Consider the following 18,367-nt stretch of genomic DNA (forward strand, 5'->3'; position numbering starts at 1 on the left):
AAGGTGAAACAAAGAGTTTACTAACGAACATAAGATAGAAACCCTGAAGTGTTCACATGGGAAAATATTAGCTGCTTTAAACATGACAATGGATTAAGAGAAAAACACTTAAAAATATATGCATTCTCCAAACTACTTTTAAGACCCTTCTTAAAACTCATATTTACTCAATGGCTTTTAACCCAGCATGAGACTTTGAACTGTTTAAATTGCTTTAACTGCCTTTTATCTAACAAATTGCTCTTGAGATCATTTTTATATGCTGTTTTTATGTGCATATATATTTATTTTACCTCTGTTTTAAATGATATATTTTTGTCTGTCCTTTGCCTGTATTTCTCTGCTTGTTTGTGGTGTACAGTCCTTTGTTTTTCAACTGCGGTTGTTTTTAAATGACTTTATAAATCCTGAGTCCTGAGAAACTTCCGGACGGCTTCGAAGCAATTCTGGACCACCATCCGCCGCCTCAGGAAGGGGAAGCAGTGCACTATCAACACCGTGTATGGCGAGGATGGTGTTCTGCTGACCTCGACTGCGGATGTTGTGGATCGGTGGAGGGAATACTTCGAAGACCTCCTCAATCCCACCAACACGTCTTCCTATGAGGAAGCAGTGCCTGAGGAGTCTGTGGTGGGCTCTCCTATTTCTGGGGCTGAGGTTGCTGAGGTAGTTAAAAAGCTCCTCGGTGGCAAGGCCCCGGGGGTGGATGAGATCCGCCCGGAGTTCCTTAAGGCTCTGGATGCTGTGGGGATTTCTTGGTTGACAAGACTCTGCAGCATTGCGTGGACATCGGGGGCGGTACCTCTGGATTGGCAGACCGGGGTGGTGGTTCCTCTCTTTAAGAAGGGGAACCGGAGGGTGTGTTCTAACTATCGTGGGATCACACTCCTCAGCCAGGTGTACTGGAGAGGAGGCTACGCCGGATAGTCGAACCTCGGATTCAGGAGGAACAGTGTGGTTTTCGTCCTGGTCGTGGAACTGTGGACCAGCTCTATACTCTCGGCAGGGTCCTTGAGGGTGCATGGGAGTTTGCCTAACCAGTCTACATGTGTTTTGTGGACTTGGAGAAGGCATTTGACCGTGTCCCTCGGGAAGTCCTGTGGGGAATGCTCAGAGAGTATGGGGTATCGGACTGTCTGATGGTGGCAGTCCGATCCCTGTATGATCAGTGCCAGAGCTTGGTCCGCATTGCCGGCAGTAAGTCGGACACGTTTCCAGTGAGGGTTGGACTCCGCCAAGGCTGCCCTTTGTCACCGATTCTGTTCATAACTTTTATGGACAGAATTTCTAGGCGCAGTCAAGACGTTGAGGGGATCTGGTTTGGTGGCTGCAGGATTAGGTCTCTGCTTTTTGCAGATGATGTGGTCCTGATGGCTTCATCTGGCCAGGATCTTCAGCTCTCACTGGATCGGTTCACAGCCGAGTGTGAAGCGACTGGGATGAGAATCATCACCTCCAAGTCCGAGTCCATGGTTCTCGCCCGGAAAAGGGTGGAGTGCCATCTCCGGATTGGGTAGGAGATCTTGCCCCAAGTGGAGGAGTTCAAGTACCTCGGAGTCTTGTTCACGAGTGAGGGAAGAGTGGATCGTGAGATCGACAGGCGGATCGGTGCGGCGTCTTCAGTAATGCGGACGCTGTATCGATCCGTTGTGGCGAAGAAGGAGCTGAGCCGGAAAGCAAAGCTCTCAATTTACCGGTCGATCTACGTTCCCATCCTCACCTATGGTCATGAGCTTTGGGTTATGACCGAAAGGATAAGATCACGGCTACAAGCGGCCAAAATGAGTTTCCTCCGCCGGGTGGCGGGGCTCTCCTTTAGAGATAGGGTGAGAAGCTCTCCCATCCGGGGGGAGCTCAAAGTAAAGCCGCTGCTCCTCCACATCGAGAGGAGCCAGATGAGGTTGTTCGGGCATCTGGTCAGGATGCCACCCCAACGCCTCCCTAGAGAGGTGTTTAGGGCACGTCCGACCGGTAGGAGGCCGCGGGGAAGAACCAGGACACGTTGGGAAGACTATGTCTCCCGGCTGGCCTGGGAACGTCTCGGGGTCCCACAGGAAGAGCTGGACGAAGTGGCTGGAGAGAGGGAAGTCTGGGCTTCCCTGCTTAGGCTGCTGCCCCCGCGACCCGACCTCGGATAAGCAGAAGAAAATGGATGGATGGATAGATGGACCAACTATTTGGAATTTGCCCAATTTGTCTCCATATATGGTAAGGTTTTACCCGAAGAGCTTTGTACAAGTCCGCCATTGTGGTCAATAAGTTACTTATTTTTCTCTATCCTCTTGTTATGTGGCAGACTGACTCGTACATGCACATGTATTTTCTGCTGTTGCCTTTTTCTAACGTCAAAGTAGCGTATAGGTGTAACTTATAGCTGTCAGATGATTCGTTATGGAAGCGCTAAAAACTACAACATGGCTGACGGGAAGAATACGTAGTCCAAGTGGACGTAAATAAGACCGCCCAAAAAACAGCGCATCCTGAAGACACGTTGAGAAAGCGGCTTAAACTGGTCTGTAAAAGACAATCTATGGCAAATTTTGACCAAAGAACCACCATTACGTGTTATGTAGACCACAAAGAAGTAAAATAATCTTAATGGAAGGTCGTGAGTTCAAACCTCGGCCGAATCATCACCAAAAATTATTCCCGGGCGCGGCCATCGCTGCTGCTCACTGCTCCTCTCACCTCCCAGTGGGTGATCAAGGGTGATGGGTCAAATGCAGAGAATAATTTCTCCACACCTATTATGTGTGTGTGACAATCATGGGTACTTTAACTTTAACTTTATATGACTCCTTTAAGTTTAGTCCTGACCATTTGATGTGTTCTTGGGTCTACCAGTACGCTTGCCTTTCACAATTTTCTCATGTTGTTTGCACTCGGTTCAGATTTTAAACACGGCGGACTGTGAACAATCAAAATCTTTTGCAACATTGCATGATGATTTACCTTCTTGAAGAGGTTTCCTAATCATTTCCTTTGTTTCAATTGACATATCTCGTGCTGGAGCCATGATTCATGTCAATCCACCTGGTGCAACAGCTCTCCAAGGTGCGAACACTTCTTTTTTTAACTGCACACTAATGGGCAAATGTAATCGGATGCATTGAATTGAGGATTTAAAGGGTGATTTCATAATTTCTCCTCCGAATTGAGCGATTCCATAATTGTTTGATCTAAAAGTGAAACTTACTGACTACCACAATTTATGTTCTTGATATATTTTAGTGTTTCTTAAAGCTGAAAACTAATTGAAATTACTATAGTATAGTGTCATGTCTGTTATCTGCTTTTTTTCTACAAAATGATACAACTGACCACTAAATTGGCCCTCGTGTGTGAATGTAAGTATGTATGTTTGTCTGTCTATGTTGGTGTCACGGCCCGGGCGCACTCCAGACTCGTCCCCCGTGGATTCAGGGACACTTGGGCCGGCGACCCACCACCAGTTCCCCCCTTCACCTTCCCTTGACTCTTGATCTCTGTGTTCTTCTGGTTCCAGTTCTAGGACATCTGGAAGCTGTCCATAAGGAGGGGGGTAGTGTCACGGCCCAGGCGCACTCCAGTGCACAGTCATCTGAGTGCACCTCCACTCCAGCTGCAGCAAGCGTCTGCATTCAATCGGCAATCAATCAGCACTCTACACACCTGTCGCTGATGAGCTTCCTGGGCTTCTTAAGCCAGTCCAAACCTGCGTTCCGGGCCAGAACGTAGCAACCTGTTCTAGTACAGTAATCCGACAATCTCTAGCTCTATGCACACTCTCTCTCTGTATTTCTCCCCCTCCGTGTTCATTTGTCTCGTGTCCCTAGTCGTCATCCAGCAGCATTTCTCCGTTTCCTCGTCATGAGGTGTGTGTCTCGTCTCCCCGTTTTCCCTCTGGTTCCCCCTCCATCTTTGGATCTCGACCTCCCGCCTGGTCACAAATTTTGACGGCACGCTCTTGCCCTTGACCTCCTGCCTGTCTCTGGATCTTCAAGCCTGCCTTGCCCACTTGGACTTCCACTCCTCGCTCAACACTTCCGGTAACACTCTACATTTACTCACTTCACACACATTTTGGATTAGTTTTCACACTTCATAATATTATATTTAAATAAATAGAGCTAAAACTACGTCCTGCATTCTGTGCCGTCTTCTTCCCCCTGTACCGTAACAGTTGGCTCTGCAATGAGATGGCAACTTGTCCAGGGCGTACCTCGCCTTCCGCCCGAGTGCGGCTGGGATAGGCTTCAGCCACCCTGCGATAAGCGGTAGAACACGGATGAATGAATGGATTGAATGGACATCCTCCAAGTCTGGTGATTCCATCATTTTCCAGGGGTTGTACATCCACTAGCTCCAATTCGATCCCTATCCAAACTCTGTGTTCCTCCAAAATGCTAGAGGGATTTTGGCCGCTTCAGTTTGTTTGCCTGCTTTTGTTTCTCAACAAGGAAGAGACTTCTACATGCTCGTAACTAACTTGTTGTTCTTGTCAAATATAGCATAATATAGCTTTTACAGCTCATACTGTAATGTTTTAATGTGTATCTAAATGACATCTGCTTTGACTCTTGTGGTTATGGTGCTCCTAAAAGACATAGAAATCTGCAACCTCAAAAAGTTGGTGGGATAATAACTGATTCGATTTTGAGGGTAATCCGGATCACCGTTTTATGTCGGGATTCTTTACAATTGGGAGATCGAAGCAAAGGTCTGCGCCCTCTGGTTTGTGCTTTTCTAGTTTTTACATCTTACTTATGTCTTATTTACTTTATTCAGGCACTTTACTAAATACAGTTTGAGTAAGTGTGCAAATGTAACTTTTACAGAAACACTAGAGGAACATATAAGGGCTAGGGTTAGGGTTAGGGTTACTAATAAGCAATAATTCTGAGGTTATTGAGGGAAGACTCTTAGTTAATGGCTTACTGGTTGTATAATAAGGCCATGCCGAGTCAGACATTAATAAGTACTTAATAATGATTAATTAAGAGCCAATATGTTACTAATTTGCACGCTAATAAGAAAATAATTAATGGTGAATATGTTCCCCATACTCATACTTGCCAACCTTGAGACCTCCGATTTCGGGAGGTGGGGGGTGGGGGGCATGGTAGGGGTTGGGGCAGGGCGTGGTTAAGAGGGGAGGAGTATATTGACAGCTAGAATTCACCAAGTCAAGTATTTAATACATATATATATATATATACATACATACATACATACATATATATATATATATATATATATATATATATATATATATATATATATATATACATACATACATACATACATACATACATACATATATATATATATATATATATATATATATATATATATATATATATATATATATATATATATATATATATATATATTAACAAATATTCTCCCGAAAATCTCCCGATTTTCAGCCGGAGCTGGAGGCCACGCCCTCTCCAGCTCCGGCTGAAAATCGGGAGATTTTCGGGAGAATATTTGTCCCGGGAGGTTTTCGGGAGAGGCGCTGAATTTCGGGAGTCTCCCGGAAAATTCGGGAGGGTTGGCAAGTATGCCCATACTTAAAGTGTTACCAAAATAATATATAATATCCATACCTGTGATTGCCTAATGAAATACTGACATGTTATCTTAAATCATTTAATAAAATACAAAATCTATGCATTTTATTTCAATTAAAATTTGAAAAGAAAACATTTAATTTTTATGTTACAATATGGCTGTTTAATACAATTCTACTCCACAGGAAAATGTTATGCCACTTATATAACAGGTAGGCTTTTACTTTAGCCATAAAATTCCAATACATTAACTTATTTCTGCTTCTGAAACATTTTGTTGGTGGAAACATGTCCCCCTCCCTAAACTGTTTTCACCTATGAATTTAGTGTTGTAAGAATTTTGTCAATAGTCCTCCTCGGAGACTGGTATGATCCCATGATCCCAAAGCAAAACAAGTTAAGAACAGAGGTTATACATTTCTTGTACTGCAGTTGGTCACTTGGGTTGTACACAACCCAGGAGGTACTATATCACATTCTCCTAAGCCTTGTCTGAGTCATTAAGGTGTTCATTTTTAAACTTAGTCCGCCGTAAAACATTCTCATGTTGCACAATGAGATGTAAACTGTCACGACATGGGGGTTCCATCTTACTGCGGGGTCGTTCTTCCAGGATGCAGACGGACAACTCTGGACAAGGCGTGCAGGTAGGAACATCATTTATTCCTCAAAAATCAAACACGTACCAAAAACAGACCACAAGCAAAAGGAAAGCGTGCTGATCGCACGGGAAGCTAAGGCGAGACTTAGCGCAGGAATCAAGAAACATAGGATTTACCCAACGTAACTGTTACATGTAGCAAATGATGAAGCCAGACTGAGCGTGGCGAGCAAGGTGAATAAATAGCTCTCTGATTAGTGGTTGACAGCAGCTGAGCGTGCCGACCGCTAACCAGAGGCAGGTGAACCCAATTAATCCCCACGGAAACTAAAACAAACCCATAGGTGCACAAACAGGAACTAAGGGAGTCCAAATCTAACAGAACATAACAAAACATGATCCAGGCCACGGATCATGACATAAGCATACGATCAAGTGTATATTCCTGTATTTTTCTGTCTGCAAAATATATCTTTTAGACGGACCGATACATGAGTCTTCTTAAGCATGGAGATATTGAAAGTACCGAAAGATCTTAATTAATGAAAATAAAATATTAAAACAAATATTAATAGCTTGCATAGGGTCTGATTTACTAAGATCTAAATACCTCGCGCTAAACAGCGATCTATAAAACAGCTTGTGCTATTAGTGAGTGTGTTGCGTGCAATCTACTAACATTGTGTGTGCAAAAGCTCCCAGGAATTTTTCGTGTGTGGGCAAACACACAAACTCACCTGTCCCAAACTTGACTTTTTAAGTTAAATGTTTTATTATAATAATCAAATGACAGAAGCCATTTTCATGAGATTAATTTCTAATATAAGTGATTTGGCCCACTTATAATTACAAAAAAAAAAAATCTTGTTTTTCATAAGCTATGTACTTGTATTTTATGCATGGGTGGGCGTCGGGGGTCCTACTTTGGAAATATTTGGCATCTCTTACAGAGATCATTTAGTCCGCCTTAAAACATTCTCATGTTGCACAATGAGATGTATGCATAGGATCAAGCATATATTCCTGTATTTTTCTGTCTGCAAAATATATCTTTTTAGACGGACCGGTACATGAGTCTTCTTAAGCATGGATATATTGAAAGCACCAAAATATCTTAATTAATAATAACAAAATATAAATAAATTAAAACAAGTATTAATACCAAATAATAAACTTGTCACACTTGATTTCCTAGCTTGCCTAGAGCTTGGTTTACTAAAATCTAAATACCTCGCGCTAAAAAGCAATCTATAAAACAGCTTGTGCTATTAGTGAGTGTGTTGTGCGCGATCCACTCACACTGAGTGTGCAAAAGTGAAATGTTTTTTTATAATAATCAAATGACAGAAGTCATTTTCATGAGATTATTTTCTAATACAAACCCTGTTTCCATATGAGTTGGGAAATTGTGTTATATGTAAATATAAACGGAATACAATGATTTGCAAATCCTTTTCATTGAATGCACTACAAAGACAAGATATTTGATGTTCAAACTCATAAACTTTATTTTTTTTTGCAAATAATAATTAACTTAGAATTTCATGGCTGCAACGCGTGCCAAAGTAGTTGGGAAAGGGCATGTTCACCACTGTGTTACATGGCCTTTCCTTTTAACAACACTCAGTAAACGTTTGGGAACTGAGGAGACACATTTTTTAAGCTTCTCAGGTGGAATTCTTTCCCATTCTTGCTTGATGTACAGCTTAAGTTGTTCAACAGTCCGAGGGTCTCCGTTGTGGTATTTTTGGCTTCATAATGCGCCACACATTTTCAATGGGAGACAGGTCTGGACTACAGGCAGGCCAGTCTAGTACCCGCACTCTTTTACTATGAAGCCACGTTGATGTAACACGTGGTTTGGCATTGTCTTGCTGAAATAAGCAGGGGCGTCCATGGTAACGTTGCTTGGATGGCAACATATGTTGCTCCAAAACCTGTATGTACCTTTCAGCATTAATGGCGCCTTCACAGATGTGTAAGTTACCCATGTCTTGGCCACTAATACACCCTCATACCATCACAGATGGTGGCTTTTCAACTTTGCGCCTATAACAATCCAGATGGTTCTTTTCCTCTTTGGTCCGGAGGACACAACGTCCACAGTTTCCAAAAACAATTTGAAATGTGGACTCGTCAGACCACAGAACACTTTTCCACTTTGCATCAGTCCATCTTAGATGGGCTCAGGCCCAGCGAAGCCGACGGCGTTTCTGGGTGTTGTTGATTAACCTTTTTTGCCTTGCATAGGAGAGTTTTAACTTGCACTTACAGATGTAGCGACCAACTGTAGTTACTGACAGTGGTTTTCTGAAGTGTTCCTGAGCCCATGTGGTGATATCCTTTACACACTGATGTCGCTCGTTGATGCAGTACAGCCTGAGGGATCTAAGGTCACGAGCTTAGCTGCTTGCGTGCAGTGATTTCTCCAGATTCTTTGAACACTTTGATGATATTACGGACGGTAGATGGTGAAATCCCTAAATTCCTTGCAATAGCTGGTTGTAATAGGTTTTTCTTAAACTGTTCAACAATTTGCTCACGCATTTGTTGACAAAGTGGTGCCCCTCGCCCCATCCTTGTTTGTGAATGACTGAGCATTTCGTGGAATCTACAATTATACACAATCATGGCACCCACCTGTTCCCAATTTGCCTGTTCACCAAATTCTAAAGTTAATGATTTTTTGCAAAAAAAAAAAAAAAAATTATCAGTTTGAACATCAAATATGTTGTCTTTGTAGCATATTCAACTGAATATGGGTTGAAAAGGATTTGCAAATCAAAAAAAATTTAACACAATTTCCCAACTCATATGGAAACGGGTTTTGTAGTATAGTACAGCCATACTAATGAATCATATTCGGTACTATACCACCTCTAAAAAGTAGATTCATAATTCATTTTCTACCACTTGTCCTTAATAATGTTGATAAATTAATAGAATGGAAAATGACACAATATGTTACTGCATATGTCAGCAGCTAAATTAGGAGCCTTTGTTTGTTTACTTACTACTAAAAGACAAGTTGTCTTGTATGTTCACTATTTTATTTAAGGACAAACTTGCAATAAGAAACATATGTTTAATGTACCCTAAGATTTTTTGTTCAAATAAAGCCGATAATGCAATTTTTTGTGGACCCCTTTATTTAGAAAAGTATCGAAAAGTACCGAAAAGTATCGAAATACATTTTGTACCACCACAATATTGGTATCGGGACAACACTACATAGGATATAAGTTAGTAATATCTACTCTATCTAGAAAAACAAATGACATTAAACAAATATTAAATGACAACAAACTTAATTGATTTTAATCCGCCCCTTAAGTCAACTAGCAGCTATGAAATTATAAAAGTATGTTGCTGAATAGATGATGTGTCTAAAAAAAAAATGTTCTGGTCATTCAAATATGTTATAAAAAAGTACAAGTAGGATTCTCTGTCCATCGTGTGTCTTTGCAGCGTGAGCACTTCTCTCTCACAGCCGGTGTCAGTTTGCTTGTCCTTTTCAAATGTGCTAAATAAAATGCAAAACGGTGATGAGTGTTGATGAATCACATTGCACGTGCTGTATAATTTATTTGCCTGTTCTCTGCCCAGTATTGATGATCAGCATATATGTTGCATATTAATGAAGACAGAGACGCAAAATCGATTGCACTCCTTATTCTGCTCACTTAACAGACACAATCCGCTTTGCATGTGCTATCTGGTTTGCACTTGTTTTAGTGCATGCAAACCTTTAGTAAATGAGGCCCTTAGAGTGTGAATCTTGGATGGAAAGCGTGCATTGACAGACTCAAGTTGAGGGGAAAATGCTCGCCAGAATCCACGCAATTGTGCAGCTTTGTCACATAAGCACATGGGAGAAAAGGGCCCATATACGGTATCTTCGTATGCAGGGAAGAACCAAAAGTGGATGAAATACATGTTTCCCCACTGTACATAACCACGACAAATAATCCACATTCACCTGCAAATACACTATATTGCCAAAAGTATTAGGCCACATGTTTTGAAGTGCCATCCCATTCCTAACCCATAGAATTCAATATGATGTCGGTCCACCTTTTGCAGCTATTACAGCTTCAACTCTTCTGGGAAGGCTGTCCACAAGGTTGCGAAGTGTGTTTATAGGAATTTTCGACCATTCTTCCAAAAGTGCATTGGTGATGTTGGTCGAGAAGGCCTGGCTCTCAGTCTCCGTTCTAATTCATCCCAAAGGTGTTCTATCGTGTTCAGGTCAGGACTCTGTGCAGGCCAGTCAAGTTCATCCACACCAGACTCCGCCATCCATGTCTTTATGGACCTTGCTTTGTGCACTGGTGCACAGTCATGTTGGAAGAGGAAGGGGCCCGCTCGACACTGTTCCCACATGGTTGGGAGCATGGAATTGTCCAAAATGTTTTAAAATCCTGGCGCATTCAAAGTTCCTTTCACTGGAACTAAGGGGCCTAGCCCAACTCCTGAAAAACAACCCCACACCATAATTCCTCCTCTACCAAATTTCACACTCGGCACAATGCAGTCCGAAATGTAGCGTTCTCCTGGCAACCTCCAAACCCAGACTCGTCCATCAGATTACCAGATGAAAAAGTGTGATTCATCACTCCAGAGACAAGTCTCCACTGCTCTAGAGTCCAGTGGCGATGTACTTTACACCACTGCATCCCACGCTTTGCATTGGACTTGGTGATGTATGGCTTAGATGCAGCTGCTCGGCCATGGAAACCCATTCCATGAAGCTCTCTGCGTACTGTACGTGGGCTAATTGGAAGGTCACATGAAGTTTGGAGCTCTGTAGCAACTGACTGTGCAGAAAGTCTTTGCACTATGCACTTCAGCATGCGCTGACCACTCTCTGTCAGTTTACGTGGCCTACCAGTTGGTGGCTGAGTTGCTGTTGTTCCCAAACTCTTCCATTTTCTTATAATAAAGCCGACAGTTGACTTTGGAATATTTCGGAGCGAGGAAATTTCACGACTGGATTTGTTGCACAGTCTTTCACAAATGTTTGTAGAAACAGTCTCCATGCCTAAGTGCTTGATTTTATACACCTGTGGCCGGGCCAAGAGATTAGGACACCTGATTCTGATCATTTGGATGGGTAGCCAAATACTTTTGGGCAATATAGTGTATATTCTCAGACCTAATAAAGACATGTTAGTTATTGCAACTTCTCCTAGTGCAACTTCGAAATGCATTCACCTTTGAAAGTGGGGAAGTGAACACAACAACTTGAAATGAAACAAACTTATAACATCGGGAGGAGTGCTGTCATATAGTGGTATACAATGAGAAAGACTGAAGAGGCCCAATGATGATTAAATATTTGTAGAAAATGTTAAAAAACAAATAGTTCACTCCATTTTATGAGAACATAAATTAAAGGGTGAGTGACAAAAAGCAATTGTACCTGCTGAAATTTGCAGAACATGATTATTTTACTTGTCATCCAACACAACATCTACCGTATTTTCCGGACCATAGGGCACACTAGATCTTTTTTCATACAAACCCCGTTTCCACATGAGTTGGGAAATTATGTTAAATGTAAATATAAACGGAATACAATGATTTGCAAATACTTTTCAACCCATATTCAGTTGAATATGCTACAAAAACAACATATTTGATGTTCAAACTGATAAACTTTTTTTTTTTTTTGCAAATAGTCATTAACTTTAGAATTTGATGCCAGCAACACGTGACAAAAAATTTGGGAAAGGTGGCGATAAATACTGATAAAGTTGAGGAATGCTCATCAAACACTTATTTGGAACATCCCACAGGTGAACAGGCAAATTGGGAACAGGTGGGTGCCATGATTGGGTATAAAAGTAGATTACATGAAATGCTCAGTCATTCACAAACAAGGATGGGGCGAGGGTCACCACTTTGTCAACAAATGCATGAGCAAATTGTTGAACAGTTTAAGAAAAACCTATCTCAACCAGCTATTGCAAGGAATTTAGGGATTTCACCATCTACGGTCCGTAATATCATCAAAGGGTTCAGAGAATCTGGAGAAATCACTGCACGTAAGCAGCTAAGCCCGTGACCTTTGATCCCTCAGGCTGTACTGCATCAACAAGCGACATCAGTGTGTAAAGGATATCACCACATGGGCTCAGGAACACTTCAGAAACCCACTGTCAGTAACTACAGTTGGTCGCTACATCTGTAAGTGCAAGTTAAAACTGTCCTTTGCAAGGCGAAAACCGTTTATCAACAACACCCAGAAACGCAGTCGGCTTTGCTGGGCCTGAGCTCATCTAAGATGGACTGATACAAAGTGGAAAAGTGTTCTGTGGTCTGACGTGTCCACATTTCAAATTGTTTTTGGAAACTGTGGACGTTGTGTCCTCCGGACCAAAGAGGAAAAGAACCATCCGGATTGTTATAGGCGCAAAGTTGAAAAGCCAGCATCTGTGATGGTATGGGGGTGTATTAGTGCCCAAGACATGGGTAACTTACACATCTGTGAAGGTGCCATTAATGCTGAAAGGTACATACAGGTTTTGGAGCAACATATGTTGCCATCCAAGCAACGTTACCATGGACGCCCCTGCTTATTTCAGCAAGACAATGCCAAGCCACGTGTTACATCAACGTGGCTTCATAGTAAAAGAGTGCGGGTACTAGACTGGCCTGCCTGTAGTGCAGACCTGTCTCCCATTGAAAATGTGTGGTGCATTATGAAGCCTAAAATACCACAACTGAGACCCCCGGACTGTTGAACAACTTAAGCTGTACATCAAGCAAGAATGGGAAAGAATTCCATCTGAGAAGCTTAAAAAATGTGTCTCCTCAGTTCCCAAATTTTTACTGAGTGTTGTTAAAAGGAAAGGCCATGTAACATAGTGGTGAACATGCCCTTTCCCAACTAATTTGGCACGTGTTGCAGCCATGAAATTCTAAGTTAATTATTATTTGCAAAATAAAAATAAAGTTTATTAAAGTTAAAGTTAAAAGTTAAAGTACCAATGATTGTCACACACACACTAGGTGTGGCGAAATTATTCTCTGCATTTGACCCATCACCCTTGATCACCCCCTGGGAGGTGAGGGGAGCAGTGGGCAGCAGCGGTGGCCGCGCCCGGGAATCATTTTGTGGTGATTTAACCCCCAATTGCAACCCTTGATGCTGAGTGCCAAGCAGGGAGGTAATGGGTCCCATTTTTATAGTCTTTGGTATGACTCGGCCGGGGTTTGAACTCACAACCTACCGATCTCAGGGCGGACACTCTAACCACTAGGCCACTGAGTAGGTGTAAATAAGTTTGAACATCAAATATGTTGTCTTTGTAGTGCATTCAATTGAATATGGGTTGAAAAGGATTTGCAAATCATTGTATTCCGTTTATATTTACATCTAACACAATTTCCCAACTCATATGGAAACGGGGTTTGTATATTAGGCAAACCTATGTAAGAGGTCTTATTTACGTGGCTCACCTTCGGCAGCGTCTTCTCCCCATCATCTTTGTTGTAGCGGTGTAGCGTGCAAAGACGGGGGTGGAAGAAGTGTCAAAAGATAGAGCTAACTGTTTTAATGACGTTTAGACTTTACTTCAATCAATACCGGAGCAGCATCTCCTCATCCGGAAACAACCACACCGGAAATGTGTCCTGTGAAAAACCGTCCTACCGGAACTCTAATAACTAAAGTTCCTTGGGTGAATAATGTAAACTCACTACCAGTGTTGGGACTAACGCGTTACTAAGTAACGCGTTACTGTAACACTGTTAGTTTTGGCGGTAACTAGTAATCTAACGCGTTATTTTTTATATTCAGTAACTCAGTTACCGTTACTACATGATGCGTTACTGCGTTATTTTACGTTATTTTTTATGTAGTATCGGCTAGATACTACGTGTGTAATGTTCTATATTTTCAATGGAAGGGTGGAGTGCCATCTCCGAGATAAGTGGAAGAAGATGGATGGATGGACATTTCAAATGTTGGTATTATTTACTTGAGACCCATCATAGTGCAGTCTACACGTATGTCTTATGTTTGACTGCCATCTACTGGTCACACTTATCATTACACCATGTACCAAATAAAATAGCTTTGAGGTGGGTAAGCTCAACCAAATGTATTGCTTGGATTAGGAGCTTTGGGTTATAAGGCGAACTGTGCAGTTTTTAGGGGAAAAAAATGATTTTAAGTGCGCCTTATAGTCCGGGAAATACGGTATAATCATCCATCCATCCATTTTCTACTGCTTGTCCCGTTCGGGGTCACGGGGGGTGCTGGAGCGTATCTCAGCTGCATTCGGGCGGAAGGCACTTACACCCTGGACAAGTCGCCACCTCATCACAGGGCCAACACAGATAGACAGACAACAATACTAATAATTAGAGATGTCCGATAATATCGGACTGCCGATATCATCGGCCGATAAATGCATTTCAAATGTTGGTATTGTTTATTTGAGACCCATCATAGTGCAGTCTACACGTATCTCTTATGTTTGACTGCCATCTACTGGTCACACTTATCACTACACCATGTACCAAATAAAATAGCTTTGAGGTGGGTAAGCTCAACCAAATGTATTGCTTGGATTAGGAGCATTGGGTTATAAGGCGAACTGTGCAGTTTTTAGGGGGAAACAATGATTTTAAGTGCGCCTTATAGTCCGTAAAATACGGTATAATCATCCATCCATCCATTTTCTACTGCTTGTCCCGTTCGGGGTCGCGGGGTGTGTTGGAGCCTATCTCAGCTGCATTCGGGCGGAAGGCGGGGTACACCCTGGACAAGTCGCCACCTCATCACAGGGCCAACACAGATAGACAGACAACAATACTAATAATTAGAGATGTCCGATAATATCGGACTGCCGATATCATCGGCCGATAAATGCATTTCAAATGTTGGTATTGTTTATTTGAGACCCATCATAGTGCAGTCTACACGTATCTCTTATGTTTGACTGCCATCTACTGGTCACACTTATCACTACACCATGTACCAAATAAAATAGCTTTGAGGTGGGTAAGCTCAACCAAATGTATTGCTTGGATTAGGAGCATTGGGTTATAAGGCGAACTGTGCAGTTTTTAGGGGGAAACAATGATTTTAAGTGCGCCTTATAGTCCGTAAAATACGGTATAATCATCCATCCATCCATTTTCTACTGCTTGTCCCGTTCGGGGTCGCGGGGTGTGTTGGAGCCTATCTCAGCTGCATTCGGGCGGAAGGCGGGGTACACCCTGGACAAGTCGCCACCTCATCACAGGGCCAACACAGATAGACAGACAACAATACTAATAATTAGAGATGTCCGATAATATCGGACTGCCGATATCATCGGCCGATAAATGCATTTCAAATGTTGGTATTGTTTACTTGAGACCCATCATAGTGCAGTCTACACGTATCTCTTATGTTTGACTGCCATCTACTGGTCACACTTATCATTACACCATGTACCAAATAAAATAGCTTTGAGGTGGGTAAGCTCAACCAAATGTATTGTTTGGATTAGGAGCATTGGGTAATAAGGCAAACTGTGCAGTTTTTAGGGGAAAAAAATGATTTTAAGTGCGCCTTATAGTCCGGAAAATACGGTATAATCATCCATCCATCCATTTTCTACTGCTTGTCCCGTTCGGGGTCGCGGGGGGTGCTGGAGCCTATCTCAGCTGCATTCGGGCGGAAGGCGGTGTACACCCTGGACAAGTCGCCACCTCATCACAGGGCCAACACAGATAGACAGACAACAATACTAATAATTAGAGATGTCCGATAATATCGGACTGCCGATATCATCGGCCGATAAATGCATTTCAAATGTTGGTATTGTTTACTTGAGACCCATCATAGTGCAGTCTACACGTATCTCTTATGTTTGACTGCCATCTACTGGTCACACTTATCATTACACCATGTACCAAATAAAATAGCTTTGAGGTGGGTAAGCTCAACCAAATGTATTGTTTGGATTAGGAGCATTGGGTAATAAGGCAAACTGTGCAGTTTTTAGGGGAAAAAAATGATTTTAAGTGCGCCTTATAGTCCGGAAAATACGGTATAATCATCCATCCATCCATTTTCTACTGCTTGTCCCGTTCGGTGTCGCGGGGGGTGCTGGATCCTATCTCAGCTGCATTCGGGCGGAAGGCAAGGTACACCCTGGACAAGTCGCCACCTCATCACAGGGCCGACACAGATAGACAGACAACAATACTAATAATTAGAGATGTCCGATAATATCGGACTGCCGATATCATCGGCCGATAAATGCATTTCAAATGTTGGTATTGTTTACTTGAGACCCATCATAGTGCAGTCTACACGTATCTCTTATGTTTGACTGCCATCTACTGGTCACACTTATCATTACACCATGTACCAAATAAAATAGCTTTGAGGTGGGTAAGCTCAACCAAATGTATTGCTTAGATTAGGAGCATTGGGTTATAAGGCGAACTGTCCAGTTTTTGGGGGGAAAAATGATTTTAAGTGCGCCTTATAGTCCGGAAAATACGGTATAATCATCCATCCATCCATTTTCTACTGCTTGTCCCGTTCAGGGTCGCGGGGTGTGCTGGAGCCTATCTCAGCTGCATTCGGGCGGGAGGCAAGGTACACCCTGGACAAGTCGCCACCTCGTCACAGGGCCGACACAGATAGACAGACAACACTACTAATAATTGGAGATGGCCGATAATATCAGACTGCCGATATCATCGGCCAATAAATGAATTTCAAATGTTGGTATTGTTTACTTGAGACCCATCATAGTGCAGTCTACACGTATCTCTTATGTTTGACTGCCATCTACTGGTCACACTTATCATTACACCATGTACCAAATAAAATAGCTTTGAGGTGGGTAAGCTCAACCACATGTATTGCTTGGATTAGGAGCATTGGGTTATAAGGTGAACTGTGCAGTTTTTAGGGGAAAACAATGATTTTAAGTGCGCCTTATAGTCCGGAAAATACGGTATAATCATCCATCCATCCATTTTCTACTGCTTGTCCCGTTCGGGGTCGCAGGGTGTGCTGGAGCCTATCTCAGCTGCATTCGGGCGGAAGGCGGCGTACACCCTGGACAAGTTGCCACCTCGTCACAGGACCGACACAGATAGTCAGACAACACTACTAATAATTGGAGATGGCCGATAATATCGGACTGCCGATATTATCGACCTATAAATGCTTTAAAATGTAATATCGGAAATTATCGGTATCGGTTTCAAAAAGTAAAATTTATGACTTTTTAAAACGGCGCTGTACGGAGTGGTACTCGGACGTAGGGAGAAGTACAGAGCGCCAATAAACCTTAAAGGCAGTGCCTTTGCGTGCCGGCCCAGTCACATAATACCTACGGCTTTTCACACACACACACAAGTGAATGCAAGGCATACTTGGTCAACAGCCATACAGGTCACACTGAGGGTGGCCGTATAAACAACTTTAACACTGTTACAAATATGCGCCACACTGTGATCCCACACCAAACAAGAATGACAAACGCATTTCGTAACACAACAGAACAAATACCCAGAATCCCTTGCAGCACTAACTCTTTCCGGGACGCTACAATATACACCCCCCCGCTACCCTAACCCTGCCTACCTCAACCTCCTCATGCTCTCTCAGGGAGAGCATGCCCCAAATTCCAAGCTGCTGTTTTGAGGCATGTTAAAAAAAAATTATGCACTTTGTGACTTCAATAATAAATATGGCAGTGCCATGTTGGCACTTTTTTCCATAACTTGAGTTGATTTATTTTGAAAGAAGTACAGAGCGCCAATAAACCTTAAAGGCACTGCCTTTGCGTGCCGGCCCAGTCACATAATATCTACGGCTTTTCACACACACACAAGTGAATGCAAGCCATACTTAGTCAACAGCCATACAGGTCACACTGAGGGTGGCCGTATAAACAACTTTAACACTGTTACAAATATGCGCCACACTGTGAACCCACACCAAACAAGAATGACAAACGCATTTCGGGAGAACATCCGCACCGTAACACAACATAGACACAACAGAACAAATACCCAGAACCCCTTGCAGCACTAACTCTTTCCGGGACGCTACAATGTACACCCCCCGCTACCCCTAACCTCCTCATGCTTACTCAGGGAGAGCATGCCCCAAATTCCAAGCTGCTGTTTTGAGGCATGTTAAAAAAAAATAATGCACTTTGTGACTTCAATAATAAATATGGCAGTG

At 42.5% G+C, this 18,367-nt stretch overlaps 1 protein-coding gene across 1 annotated transcript in view; it reads right to left on the bottom strand.

Annotated features, from left to right (window-relative positions):
• LOC133616381 (BMP/retinoic acid-inducible neural-specific protein 3-like) overlaps positions 1-18,367 on the bottom strand; it is a 290,364-nt gene that overhangs the window by 11,693 nt on the left and 260,304 nt on the right. The window lies entirely within an intron of this gene.

Source organism: Nerophis lumbriciformis, linkage group LG14, assembly GCF_033978685.3.
Source record: "Nerophis lumbriciformis linkage group LG14, RoL_Nlum_v2.1, whole genome shotgun sequence".
NCBI lineage: Eukaryota > Metazoa > Chordata > Actinopteri > Syngnathiformes > Syngnathidae > Nerophis > Nerophis lumbriciformis.